Raw genomic sequence first — 14,624 nt, forward strand, 5'->3', positions numbered from 1 at the left:
TCGCGATAATAGTTAGTTCAAGAACGAGTAATTATAAATATTTAAAACCTATCACGAAACCACGCGATCAAGTTTTTGGCTCCGTTGCTGGGGAACTAATATATTAGGAACGCTCAATTTTTATTACTTTAGCCATTTATTTTTCTTGCAATTTAATTTAATTTTATTATTATTATTATTTTTTAGTTTTATTTTTCCTTCTCTTGGCAGGTTTTTATAGTTTATGACTAGAAGAAACCCGTTAGGACCACTACTTTTTGACGAAAAAATCGATCGTACAGTTTGCAGAAATCAAAGAGAAATGAGGCAAAGCTTACGATATACAAAGAACGAGCAAGAAGACGATAATCAACCCCCAACTGAAGAGATGGCTGAAAACCAAGGCAATCAGCTACCTCCTGCAATTGCGGTTAATCAAAATCCTACTCCACGCACTATGTATGATTATGCTAAACCTTCTTTAACAGGAACAAAATCTAGCATAGTTAGACCTGCTGTAGCTGCAAATACTTTTGAATTAAAACCTAACACTGTTCAGATGATACAACAATTTGTTCAGTTTGATGGTTTGCAGGATAAAGATCCCAACGTTCACTTAGCAAACTTTTTGGAATTTTGCGATACATTTAAAATCAATTGCGTTCTGATTATGCCATACTTCTTCGGTTGTTTCCCTTTTCATTGAGGAACAACGATAAACAATGGTTGAACTCATTACCACGAGGGATAATTACTACTTGGGAACAAATGACTGAAAAATTTTTACTAAAATATTTTCTGTCGGCTAAAACGGCTAAATTACGTAATGATATCTCGTCTTTTGTGCAGATAGATTTAGAAACACTCTACGATGCATGGGAGAGATACAAGAACCTTTTGAGAAGATGCCCCCACCATGGGTTACCACTTTGGCTCCAAGTACAAACATTCCACAATGGTCTGAATGACGTAGCTACTGGCGAAACCATAAACAATAAAACACCAAAAGATGCCTATGAGTTTATAGAGGAGATGTCACAGAATAATTATCAATGGCAAGTCATGAGAACAAATCCAACGAAAACAGGCGGCGTTTTTAACGTCGATTCGGTTACCATACTCTCTAATTAGGTAGAACTTTTAAATAAAAAGATTGATGGTTTTCTTAATTCTTCACAGGTTCACCCAGTAATGTAATGTGAAGTAAGTGGAGGTGGAACAAACCATTCGGAATACCAACCTTATGGACACAACATGGATAACGAGCAATTAAACTACGTGGGTAATAATCCTCGACCTCAAAACAATCCATATAGTGACACTTACAATGCAGGTTGGAGGAACCATCCCAATTTTTCGTGGGGAGGCCAACGAAATCAAAGACCTCAACATCCTCCGGGCTACTAACAACCACCCTACCAACAGGAAAAGAGGTCAAACCTTGAAGAGATGCTCTCAAAGTTCATATCAGTGTCAAAAACCCATTTTCAGAACACCGAGACAGCACTTAAAAATCAACAAGCATCGATCCAAAGCCTCGAAACTCAGATAGGCTAGCTTTCCAAAATAATCTCCAAATTTTCCAAGTAATACCAAACCTAACCCAAGGGAACAACTCAACGCAATTAATATTCAGGATGACGAAGGAGTCGTTGAGCCTGAACCAAAATCGAGGCAAGAAACTGTGGTAAATACAGGTCAAGGTAAGGTAGATCAAAATACAAACAAACTAGTGACTGTCGAATATAAACCTCGCGTGCCATACCCCAACGCGACAAGGAAAGATCGCTCAGATGAACAATTTGGTAAATTCTTTAAACTCTTAAAAAAATTACGTATTAACTTACCGTTTATTGAAGCTCTATCGTAGATGCCAAACGTAATGAAATTTTTAAAAGAGCTTTTAGCAAATAAACGGAAGATGGACGAGGCGTCGCATGTGGAGCTAAACGCAGTTTCCTCGGCTATTCTCCAAAATAAACTACCCAATAAACTAAAAGACTCAGGGAGCTTTACTATTCCATGCTTAATTGGTAGTTTAGATGTTAATCATGCATTAGCTGATCTAGGGGTTAGTATCAACGTCATGCCTTACAAAATGTTGAAACAACTAGGTCTCAGGAAACCCAAACAGACTAGGATGAGCATTCAATTAGCAGATAAAACTATAAGATACCCTAGAGGTATTATTGAAGATGTGCTAGTTAAAATCAATAAATTTATATTTCCCGTTGACTTTATTGTTTTACACATAAAAGAGGATAGCAACACTCGCTTAATTATAGGAAGGCCCTTTTTAGCAACTGCTAAAACCATCATTGATGTTGGCACAGGTGAACTCACACTCCGAGTGGGAGACGAAACAATCACCCTTCAAGCTCGAAATTTAGGCAACACATCAAGAATTGAAGGTGATCATTTAAACCGTTCTGCAAAAACTAACTATATGGTGCAACCTACTTTAAAGAAAATGAATCTGAAGGAAGCACACGAGTCGTTCTCAAGCACCAGTAGAGGATCTGTTCATGAAGAACGAAGATTACAAATCGAGGAACTCGATGAATGGCGGATGCACAAACCAATAACACGCGACAAACTGAAACTACGCCAAAACGAGCCCGATACCTCTCTAAATCAACTTAAGGTTGGTGATAAGGTCTTATTAGATGCCGAAAATCCCCACATTGTCACTACCACATCGAATGAGGAAATCCCTCTTACGGTACTCAGTATTTTTCCATTCGGTATGGTGGAGGTGAGTCATCCCAAGTTCGGCACTTTTAAGGTAAACAACACCCGATTAAAACCTTATTTTGATGAGTTTGATAGCAGGAATGAGGAGTATGAACTCCTCAAACCACCATGACCATTCACTGGAGAGGTAAGTCGAGCTTAGACTATCAAATAAGCGCTTCTATTGAGGTAACACGAGCATTAACAATATTAATTTCTTTAAATTTTGGTGTTTAACTCTTAACTTTTTAATAAAAATCTTGAATACAGGTCTTTCCACAGAGACAAGGCCAAGCACAAGGGCATCCTTAAGGTCGTGTCAAAATAGGGAAAAAGATTTCCCCAACATGGGCTATGATTAAATGCCACGGCCGTGCGATATGGCCGTGGTCGAGCCTGCCAAAACAGCACGGGCGTGCGACACGCCCGTGGTTGAACTTGTTAAATTAACACGGGCGTGAGAGAAGCGAACGAAGCTAGACACGGCTGTACGACACGACCATGTAAACCCACACGCCTAAGGAACACGGGCCTGTACCAAATGTCAGAAGCGCCCAAATTTAAAATTAGCGAATCATACAGGCTGAAATTAGGGAACACGAGCGTGTGCCCTGGCCGTGTGGCCCAAAATCTATAAATACCCTGCACTATTGACTTTCTTCCCCATTCAAAAACCCTAACCCTAGCTGCTGCAACTCCACACGACCTCCCTGCCACGCCTGTGCGCCGTCTTCAACTTCGTTTTTAATGCTCAATCCCTCTCCCTTAGCATTTGTTTACTCATTTCACTTCTATTTTACTTATTACTAATGCTTATTGTTAGCATAATCTTCATTGCTTTCGAACTATTTTTCATTTTGCTCATTATTTTATCATTTAGTTTGCATTCTTAGGTTAGTTATTATGTATTACATGTTAAATCGAGTTATTAGGGAAACCTCATACCCATGACTTTACCATGCTCATTTTCATGATATTTCCATGCCAATGCCTATTATTCAATTTGCATTTTTCAACTATGTTGTTAGAAAAGCCTCACTCTTTTTTCCTACACATGCCATTACTACACTCATTTTCATCCAATGATAAGGGCACGAAATTATTAGATTAGTTATGTTTGGTTGTGGTTGAAATTTTGCTTTTTATTTGAAAATTGTATTCCTTTTACTTTGACCACTCATCAAGATGACTTGATGATTCTAAACGCAGGTACCATGTCATCTTCACGTGGCAAAAAGGACGCCGTACCTGCCTCGAAGAAGAGGAAGGGAGCATCATCTTTCTCGGGTCCAACCATGGAAATTTGTCACCCCCTCCTGCAGTTCCCCCGACTGCCCCAAGAAGAGCTTTTCCAAATACTTTAGGCCCGACGATTAATTGCAGGCCACTGTATCGACTGGGCTGCCGTTGAATAAGTTCAGATGGCTGCTGCGATTCAGGCCCTCCTAACCACCGACCCTTGGGAGCTATTATTTGGGATTATCTAGCCAACATACCTTGAGCTCACGATGGAACTATGCTCAACGTTCCATCTTCAGACTGTAATGATGAACTACGTTGATCCTGGCACGGTTCAATTTCCTAGACAGATTAATCCGCTAGCTAAGAGTCCCAGAGTTTGGTGCTGCACTAGGCTTATATACGGAGGAGTTCAAAGAGGAGAATGAACTACATGCTCTCAGCCGCCACATACATTTCTCTCCCTCGAAGTGCTGGCACATATTGGCCCCTAGCACGGCCTCCTACAATCCTAGCTGCTCCAAGGCATCAGTTCTCCCACCATCCTTGAGGTACTTACATGCTATTTTAGCTCACACGATTACAGAGAGGTGAGAGATCACTGCCATCGTCAACACCCACGACGTCTACTTCTTATGGTGCATGTCGCAAGGACACGTCATCAACCTTGCCTATTTCATCACCCTTGCGATTCAACACCAGATGGAACAGCATTGGAAGGGGGTCATCTCCATTGACCCCTACGTGACTCGATAGGTGCGATACTTCGAGCTTCTCAACACCGCGGCCCAAGAATTATCCCTCACCTTCATCGGCCAGATGTCCCCACAAGGCATCTCGAGCATGCTTAGCGTGAGGATGATCGAGAGGCATCGAGGAACCTACCCTCCCCAGTATCGTCTCACCCAATCTACCGAGGAGGAGGCCTACAGGGACATTCCTGATGATGTCCCCCCACAGCACGAGGACCCACCGACTCAGCCACCACCACCTTCTCGTCCAGTTCATGCGGCGGCTTCATATGCTGACATCTCTGAGCGCCTCATTTGATTTGAGCAGCAGTGTTTTCAACGGTTTGACAAAATTGATGCTACTCTACAGCAGATTTGTCAACACATCCACATCTCATCACTAGTCCCACCTCACGAACCATCCAGCGATAAAGATGTTTAAAAACATTTTTTTATTATTTTATTTTTTTATTCAAACTACTTTTATTTTTATTTTTTTAGCAAATTTTAGAATTTTATTTTTAATTATCAATTTTGGTTTTCTTAATGAGTAATTATCCTTCCTAATATCCCTTAAAAATTTCCTGATTTTATCACAGTTATATAGAGCTCTTAAGTTCATCGTCACATAGGAACTAAAACTCCACCGGGAAAGGTTCTCCACGACTGCCATATCCTGATCGACCACGACCATAGCTACCACTAGATATATTATTCTTTTGGCACAGGACTTATGGACTAATGAACCTCTACGACCGTCGGAGTATCCTCTTCCACTCTCAAACCGATTACTCTCCAAAACTCTAGTTCGAGGAATTCATCATATAGGAAGTTTCACTTCTCTCCCTATCTTATTTTTATTTTATAATACCTATCTTTGTACATTGAGGGCAATGTACATATTAAGTGTGGGGGGGGCATTCATGTCATTATCAGAAAAAATCCCTGAATGATTACCTTGTTCTCTTGAAAAGCTCTCATATCATATTTAGGATAAAATTTAATTGATTTATGATTTTGATTGATATATCTTGAATTAATACATAGGTATTTATGCATTTATTGTTTAAAACTTTAAGACATTAGAGAATCAAGCATGATAAGTTGATTTTTAAGAATTTAAAATTATAGGTTCTTTCCCCAAGTCTAGGTATTACTTTGAATTGGAATTTATGAGTCTAAACATCAAAAAGCCATAATATTTGTGAGATTTTTGAGCCTTTTGAGCATCTATTAATTCTTTCATGCTCACTTTTATTATTTCTTTGAGTACGTTTGTATTGAACTGTTATTCTAGAACTTGCTTGATTATGCATGTCAAGACTACACCATTTGATTTGATATGTCAAAATGATTAAGGCACTTAGGATTAACCCACTCATGCCATGAAAAGCCTACCTTCACGATTAACCCTTAGTAAACCCCCTTGAGCCTAACAAGCCATTTCTTGTATTACCCTTAATATTAACCTTTAACCCATTATTGTTGAATTCCCCTAAATTAATTTTTGTTGAGATTTAAGTTGAATGGATTGCTTAGCTATGTTTTGTTATTAATAGTTAGTCTATATTATTTTAACTTGTTCTTAAAAAAAAACTATGTATACATATCTGTAATTTCATATTCTAAGAAGAAGCTTTGTTGTACGCGAGTAAAGATTAACTCTTTTTCTAGTTAGGCAATTTTTCAATTCAATCTCGATTCTAACCCTTTCTTTCAGCTTGTGACCACACCCCCTAACCAAGCGTCACTACAACCCTCTAAAGACCTTTTGATTGATGTATCATCTTAAATTATAGTGGTGGAGATTTGATTTTCATGCAAGCCTATGGTAATGACTTTTCATTATTGACTATTTAGTGCTTCATTTATTGTCCTTAAACACCTCGAGTGATTTGAGTGAATCTTTAGTGATGATGTGAAACTCTGTGATATTCTGAATCAAAGGTAATTACTTAGATGCGGAGAGACACCTATGTTTGCATGATTAAATACTCAACTTGGAATGTTTGAAACTTTTATGCTATTTTAGTTGAATTCTCAATGTATAATTATCTATGGATTATTCTGAGATATTATCGATAGAAATTATAAGTTGAGAAGAATTTATTTTGATTATGAGTTGAGAATTTTTCTTGAGGAAAAGCAAATGCTTAAGTGTGGGGGTATTTGATAAACCGTAAATTATACATATTTTTACCCCATGTTTAATGCATTTTATGGATGATTTCTCATTAGAATTGGTGAATTCGATGCTCCTAATGCTTTAATTTCATGTTTTATACTTAGTAGAGCATAGGAGAGTGAAAGGAACGAGAAATGAGCCAAAAACGGAGAAAATAGGCCAAAGTACGAAATCAACACGGCCTAGACCTCCTCACACGAGCAGGCCACACGGCCGTGTCAATTTGGCAGGCTCGAGCACAGCCTAAAGTAATCGAACACGGGCGTGTTACACGTGCGTGTCCCTGCTGAGCCTAAGTAGAGTCTAATTCGGAAAAGGCTAATTTTGAGTTCTTCTAGGCGTTCCAAAGCCTATAAATACACCATAGAGGAGGAAGAAAAGAGAGGCGGAGAAGGAGGAGTAAGGAATTACTCCAACGAAGCCGATTGATCCATCTCAGAAGCCAGATTCATCATCAAAACTGAAGATCTCTCCTCAATTTCCCTTCAGGAGTTTTGGGTTTTCTTTATGTTTTGTATTCTTTATTCTTCTGAGATGTTTTCTTATTTAGTTATGAACTAAAACTCCTAAATTCTTAAGGGGAATGAAACCTAAGACGAATCTTGTTATTATTTTCTTAATCGTATGATAAATATTTAACTTGGTCTTAATTATGTGTTCTTAATTCTTGTTTTGATATTCCAGGATATTGATTCAAGACATGCTCTTATTCAGAGGAGGAATAGACCCTGTCTAAGAGTACACTTGTCATAATTAACTGGAGTTGATTTCGCGCCTAGACATAGGGTGACAAGATTTTGCCAAATTAGGGTGAAACCTAATAAGGGGATCCATAGATCGAGTTAATGTAACCCTAGAGTGTTAATTAAAGAAAAGTCTTAGTTATTCAATCTAAGGATGAGATGTTATTAGTCTTGAATAGGGATAATAAAATAACTTAGGGATCTCTATGGAACAAGTTGAATGAATAAATCATCTGATTTGGAGCCAGAATAACAAGTAAAGTCTAGGTGGATTTTTCCTTAGGTATTGTCTTAAGTCAATCGATTTTTTCCAAAAGTAATTCCCCAATTCTTTTCTCTATGCATTCTTAGTTTAGATCATTCGTTAATTAAAACAAAACCTCTTTATTCTTAGGCTAGATAATAAAAAAATAGTCATTACTAGTACTTTTAGTTCCTTTGGGTTCGACAAACCGGTCTTGCTAAAGCTATACTACTGCTCGATAGGTACACTTGCCTACATCGCAATAATAGTTTGTTCAAGAATGAGTAATTATAAATATTTAAAACCTATCACGAAACCACGCGATCAACCATAAAGAGTGAAAGTACCGGTAATAGCATATGGGGAAGAAGCATCCTCACGAGCGCGTATAGCGTATGCTCTAGCAGGTGCACGAGCCTCAGATCGAACTGCTGTATCTTTTGTCCCTATCTGACTGCCACCTATTTTACTCGAATGTCTGGGTGGTCTGCCTGGCATTGACATGTTACTTGGTCTCGCATTCTGAACAGTGTTTTGCTCGGCTAACATCGGACAATCTCAGATAAAATGATCCATCGATCCACATTTAAAACAAGACTGATCATGTAATCTACAATTTCTAGAATGCAATTTACCATAATGCTTATACTCGAGTCTGTTCTGTCGATCATTACTAACACTATCAATTAAAGTGGCTCGTGAAATCACAGGAAGTCGATCTCAATCTCGTCTAGAAAAGTCTGAAGTAGCTTTAAATTGACTACAACCATCTCTGAACTTCTTCGATGTTGAGTGAAAAGTCTTACTCAATGATCTTATACGGGAATCTCTAGCTTCAAAATTAGCTTTTCATTTCTCTTTCCCGAGCTCTTTGGCTTTGCAAGCTCGCTCAACAAGTTCCACGAACTCTTTAATTTCAAGTATACCAACCAGTAATTTAATGTCTTTATTTAAACCGTCTTTGAATCTTTTACACATGATAGCTTCGGTTGAAACACATTCACGAGCATATCGACTAAGTCTCACAAGTTTTTGCTCGTACTCGGTTACAGTCAATTCCAAAAATTCTTTGCGTTTCTGGTCGATAAATCTTTGGCTGATGTATTTCTTATGGAACTCAGTCTGAAAGAATTCCCAGGTCACTATCTCTTTTGGAACCACCGATACTAGTGTATTCTACCAGTGATATGTAGTGTCTCGTAATAAAGATATGGCACACTTTAAACATTCATCCAGAGTATAAGATAGCTCGTCAAGCACACCAATGGAATTATCGAGCCACAAATCAACCCACTCAGTATCATCATCATCATTAGCTTTAAACTCTTCGACCCCATATTTTCTGATTTTATCTACAGGAGGCCTGTTAAATCTCATCGGATCAATCATTGGAGGTATCACAGGTATCGGAGATGGATTATTCGGGGGTAGAGGTTGCTGTACAGCCAGATTAGTCCAGATATACTGAGTAAACCATTTGTTCATCATATGATAAAAGGCTTGCTTAGCCTCCCCCTCATAGCTACTTGAGACAGGTCGAGATTTAACTGGCGCTGTCCCATGCACGGGAGTAGACACTATGCTCTCAACATCATCAGATACAGCTATATCGGGATCTATTTACTATATAAAAGAACATTTTCAAATGTCAGAAGTCATCATACTATCACAGTATAAATTATGGCATGTATAGCTAAACTCACACACACTGCGTTAGTCCTAGAACTGACTAAACCGTAGCTCTGATACCAATAAAATGTAACACCCCTAACCCGTATCTGTCGCCGGATTAAGGTTATGAGGTATTACCGAACATATTACAATTCATACAGATATACATAACATAATGTAGTTCAAAACTTTAAATTACATCAATTATTATAACTAAATCCATTTACGAAACTCATAATATATGCCATTCATAGCATGATATAAATTACACATATCTCATCATTTATACATATACGAGCATTATAACACATCAATAATTTTATTATTAAATACTAAACTTATATTTATACAAGTCCTGCACATACATAATTTATAAGCCATTTGAAATAAAATATACATTGTCAAATTACTTTAAATATATATATATGACAACGACATGTTGATCTATATAAAACATGTATATTTTTCATATTAACACCAAATATAATAAGCTTCCATTTGAAAAAAACAATTCCATTCTAGTTTTAGTCCATTCACTATCATAGATCATTGTCTTAGTATATAACATAACCAATTTCTTTATCTTTGCATTCGAAAATCAACATCCAATCTTCAAAACTTTAATATAGAAGAAATTATATTCATCCATGATATACAACATGATAACCAAATAAACTTTAACTATAATCCAACCAATACTGAATTTAAGCCTAATAATAAAGCCATATTCAATGCTTGATACACATACCAAATACATCATCCATCCATAGTACTTAGCACTTTAACTGAAATAAGTTTTTACCACATTTATGCATAGCTCCTTAAACTTAATAATGAAACCCACACAAAACCAAGACTAAGCACAATTACCATGATCAATACGACAATTACTTATATATCAATATTTAGCCATTTTCGCATGGCATAAAATATAAAACACTTCAAACATAACCGAAATTTATAACAATATAGCCTATACATGCCATATGTTCGAGAATAAACTTTTAAAAAATACCAAAAGTTGACGATAGTGTGGATGACTTCGATAACGATCCCCGAGCTCGTAACTTACAACCAAAATCTATAAAACAAAGTAACAAAAACACACAGAGTAAGCTAACTTAGCTTAGTAAGCCTTAAGCAAATTAAACAACTCAAATAAATAATCAAATCATTTCATACAAATCAAATTGTAACCTATATAACACCACATAAATACTTACCTATATAACCGAATATATATAAAATCCAATAAATCATCTCATAAAAACTTACCTATATGGCCAAATATAGAAGGTTCATTATATTATTTCATATGGCCGAATATATAAGTTTAATATATCATCACATGTAACCTAATGTTCAAATTCAATAAAACATCTCATATGGCCAAATATACAAATTCAATATAATCTCGCATGTAACTGAATACAAATTCAATAGAAGTTCACATGTAATCGAATACACAAGTTCAATATAACCTCACATGCAGCCGATTGTACAAGTTCCATATGACCTCACATATACTTACCTATGTGGCCAAATATAGAAGTCATTTAGATCAACTTACTTTCTCACTTTCCACATCAATGTGAAGTCTTATAGACATAGACTTGAAATAAATTACCGGCATAAAACATGCTAGGCATAAGCCTGAATCACACACTGGCACAAGGCCTGCTAGACTCAAAGTCTGATATTTTTCACCAACAATAAGCCTGCTAGGCATAAAGCTCGATTACATTCACCAGCATAAAGCTTGCTAGGCTCAAAGCAAGAATATCACTATTATAATGTTGTCTCATACACAATTCATGTAAAAAAATTCCATATATTCCTCATAAATCATGAGAACTTTTAAACGATATAACCTTGTCAAATTAAATTCAAATACAATATTTCAATTTCTATACACAAACACATTGGGCTACCTCTTTATGAATTTGAAGATTCCATAACAACGTATTAAACTAAGTTACAATCAAGATAAATGATGTCTAATTGCTTAAAGACTTACCTCGGATATCGACGGACGGTACAAATCGGCTATTTGACTATTTTCATTTTTTCCCAATCCAAGTTCGATTTCTTTTATTCTTGATCTATATAATTTCAAGTTAACCTCATTTAAACACAAATTCATTCAATTTAATCCAACAACACATAAATGGGAAAATTACCATTTTACCCCTAATATTTCATACTTTTACAAATTAGTCCTAATTGCACAAAGCACAAAAGACACAAAATCTCACAATAATGTAGCTGGGTCGAATTTTCCATATAACCATACTAGTCCATATATTTCATCTATTTCACATTTTAGTCCCTCAATTTATTATTTTTCCAATTTAGTCCTAATTACTCAAAATATTCAAAAACTCAAATACAAAACATGTTAATCTAAAACATATTTTTAATATTTCATCATCAAACATCACAAAACACAAATATTCATCAATGGCATAACTCAAAATATTCATCAAAATAAAAAATTTATGCATGAGTCGGATAGTACTCGAAGCAACGATCTCAAAAACATAAAAATGATAAAAAAAATGAGCTAAAACTTACCTTGAATCAAGCTGTAACACCCCGTACCCGAGACCGTTTCCGGAGTCGAACACGAGGTGCTAACCGACTTAATTCATTTACTCTCACAGTCCAATAAAAATTTTTTTTTCAGACGACTGGCTAACTGCGTCACTGTCACCATAAAAATCATAACTTGAGTTCCACATCTCAAAAATCAGATTCGTAATTTTTCCCTGAAACTAGACTCATATATCCATCTACAGATTTTTTTTCTAGAATTTTTGGTCAGGTCAATTAGTACAGTTTATTAGTTAAAGCCTCCCCTGTTACAGGGTGCGACTACACTGACCTTCATGCGTTACGATTTGGATATCTCCCTGTACAGGGCTTCAATACTGATGCCGTTTGTTTCTATAGAAACTATACTCAAATAGGAATCTATACATATATGGCATGACTCCTAATTATCTCTGGTTAATTTACAATGAATTTGCAAAGTCGGAACAGAGAATCCAGAAACCGTTCTGGCCCTATTTCACAAAAACCTAAATATCTCTTAACATACAACTCATATGACCGTTTTGTTTCTTCCATATGAACGTAGATTCATCAAGGTTCATTTACATAATTTATTCGCTATTTAATTCCATTCCTACTATTTTTAGAGATTTTTCACATCCACATCACTGCTGCTGCCAGCATTTATTTTTAAGGTAAACTTTACCTATTTCATGATCCTCCATGGATGAACTAGAGTTTGTCATACATATACCAAAAATGATCATGAATAACCATTCCCATGACTAACCGTTACCAACATTTCCATACCTCTTGATGGACGACATACAAAATGATTACAATGCTATGATCAAGGTATACTTAAAGCCATTTTCGCATGGCTTATATACATTAACCAGAATATCCCCCCCGCTACTAGTCTATTCTATACATGCCATAAGATATTCCAAAACATAGCAGTACCAAACGGTGGATAGTGATAGTGTGACTAGTTGCTGACGATCCCCGGCCTGTAGCTTCCAATTGAGATCTATAAACAGAGGAAACAAAGTACGGAGTAAGCATTACAATGCTTAGTAAGTTTCAAGCGGTGTCAACAGATAACAATCAAGTTATAACATAGTTGTTCGTATTTTATTTCACTCTTCCTTCAGCATACCACCCTTTATCCAAATATGCACATCTCATCATAATCATAGGAATAGTCTCATAGATTGCTCTCGTATACATCACATAACTACCTTATGGTTTGGTTTAAATCAAGCTCACATATAAACTTGGAGTACATACTGTTTGACATTTCGCATTGCGTATTTTTATAAGCAATTCTTATAAAAGAAGTCTTACCGGTCATAATCTCCACACGTAGTCATCGGGTCTTACCGGTCATAATCTCCACACGTAGTCATCGGGTCTCGCCTTGGAACATATTCAAGTTTCATGTACATTTAATCACATGATACAACATTCACATTAGCCATTCGGCTTTACCACATATGCATATCACACATATATTTTACATTGGTCATTAGGCCTCATCACATATACATACACTTTCACATTCACCACATCGGCCATTAGGCCTCATCACACATACATACACTTTCACGTTCATCACATCGGCCATTAGGCCTCATCACATATACATACACTTTCACGTTCACCACATCGGCCATTAGGCCTCATCACATATACATACACTTTCACGTTCACCACATCGGCCATTAGGCCTCATCACACATATATGTATATCATACATATTTCATATTTTCTTGTACATCAATTTCAGCAATAGCTTATAAGCAACTCAAATAGTTTCATCAAAGTTTACAACAAAATCACATATTCACTACAAGCAGTTTTTCTGACCAACAGTCATTAAGTGGTTTATAACTGGAGCTACAAAACTCAAAATCAATTGCCGTTAATTTTCCCCGAATGTAGACTCATGTATCTTTCACCCATAAAATTTTCAGAATTTTAGGTTTGGCCAATCAATACCAGATTTTTCTTAAAGTTTCCCTGTTTCACTGTTTGACTAATCTGACCACTCTTCGCTCTGAATCGGATTTTTCATTGTACAGAATTCATAATGTGTTCTATTTGATTCCATTTGAAACTAGACTCATTAAGGAGTATAAGCATATAAATCTTATCTTATAACCATTTTGTACAAATTATAATGATTTTCAAAAACAAATCAGGGAATTTCGAGTCAATCCGACACTGTCTCGCACAACTTTAAATATCTCTTTATAGGAAATTTCTTTGCTTCCACAGTCTCTTTTATAAGAAACTAGACCAACTAAGCTTTGATTACATATTTTACTCAGCCTATAATTCCACACCGACAATTTATAGTGATTTTCTAAAATCACATTACTGCTACTGTCCAAGCAAATTATCACAATTTGCTCTTAAATTTCAAGTCCAAACACTTATGAACTTACCATTTGGGTTTAAGACATATCATGGCCACATCATATCTTATTAAATCAACTCATTATGTCCTATTATGATTGAATTTACTCAACGTTTAATCACTT

At 36.2% G+C, this 14,624-nt stretch overlaps 1 non-coding gene across 1 annotated transcript; it reads right to left on the reverse strand.

Annotated features, from left to right (window-relative positions):
- Window positions 1-795: 795 nt before the first annotated feature.
- LOC128291911 (small nucleolar RNA R71) lies at window positions 796-902 on the reverse strand. The gene has a single exon (XR_008281895.1). It is a non-coding gene; the product is annotated as a small nucleolar RNA R71 (small nucleolar RNA).
- Window positions 903-14,624: the final 13,722 nt, after the last annotated feature.

Source organism: Gossypium arboreum, chromosome 4, assembly GCF_025698485.1.
Source record: "Gossypium arboreum isolate Shixiya-1 chromosome 4, ASM2569848v2, whole genome shotgun sequence".
NCBI classification, from domain to species: domain Eukaryota; kingdom Viridiplantae; phylum Streptophyta; class Magnoliopsida; order Malvales; family Malvaceae; genus Gossypium; species Gossypium arboreum.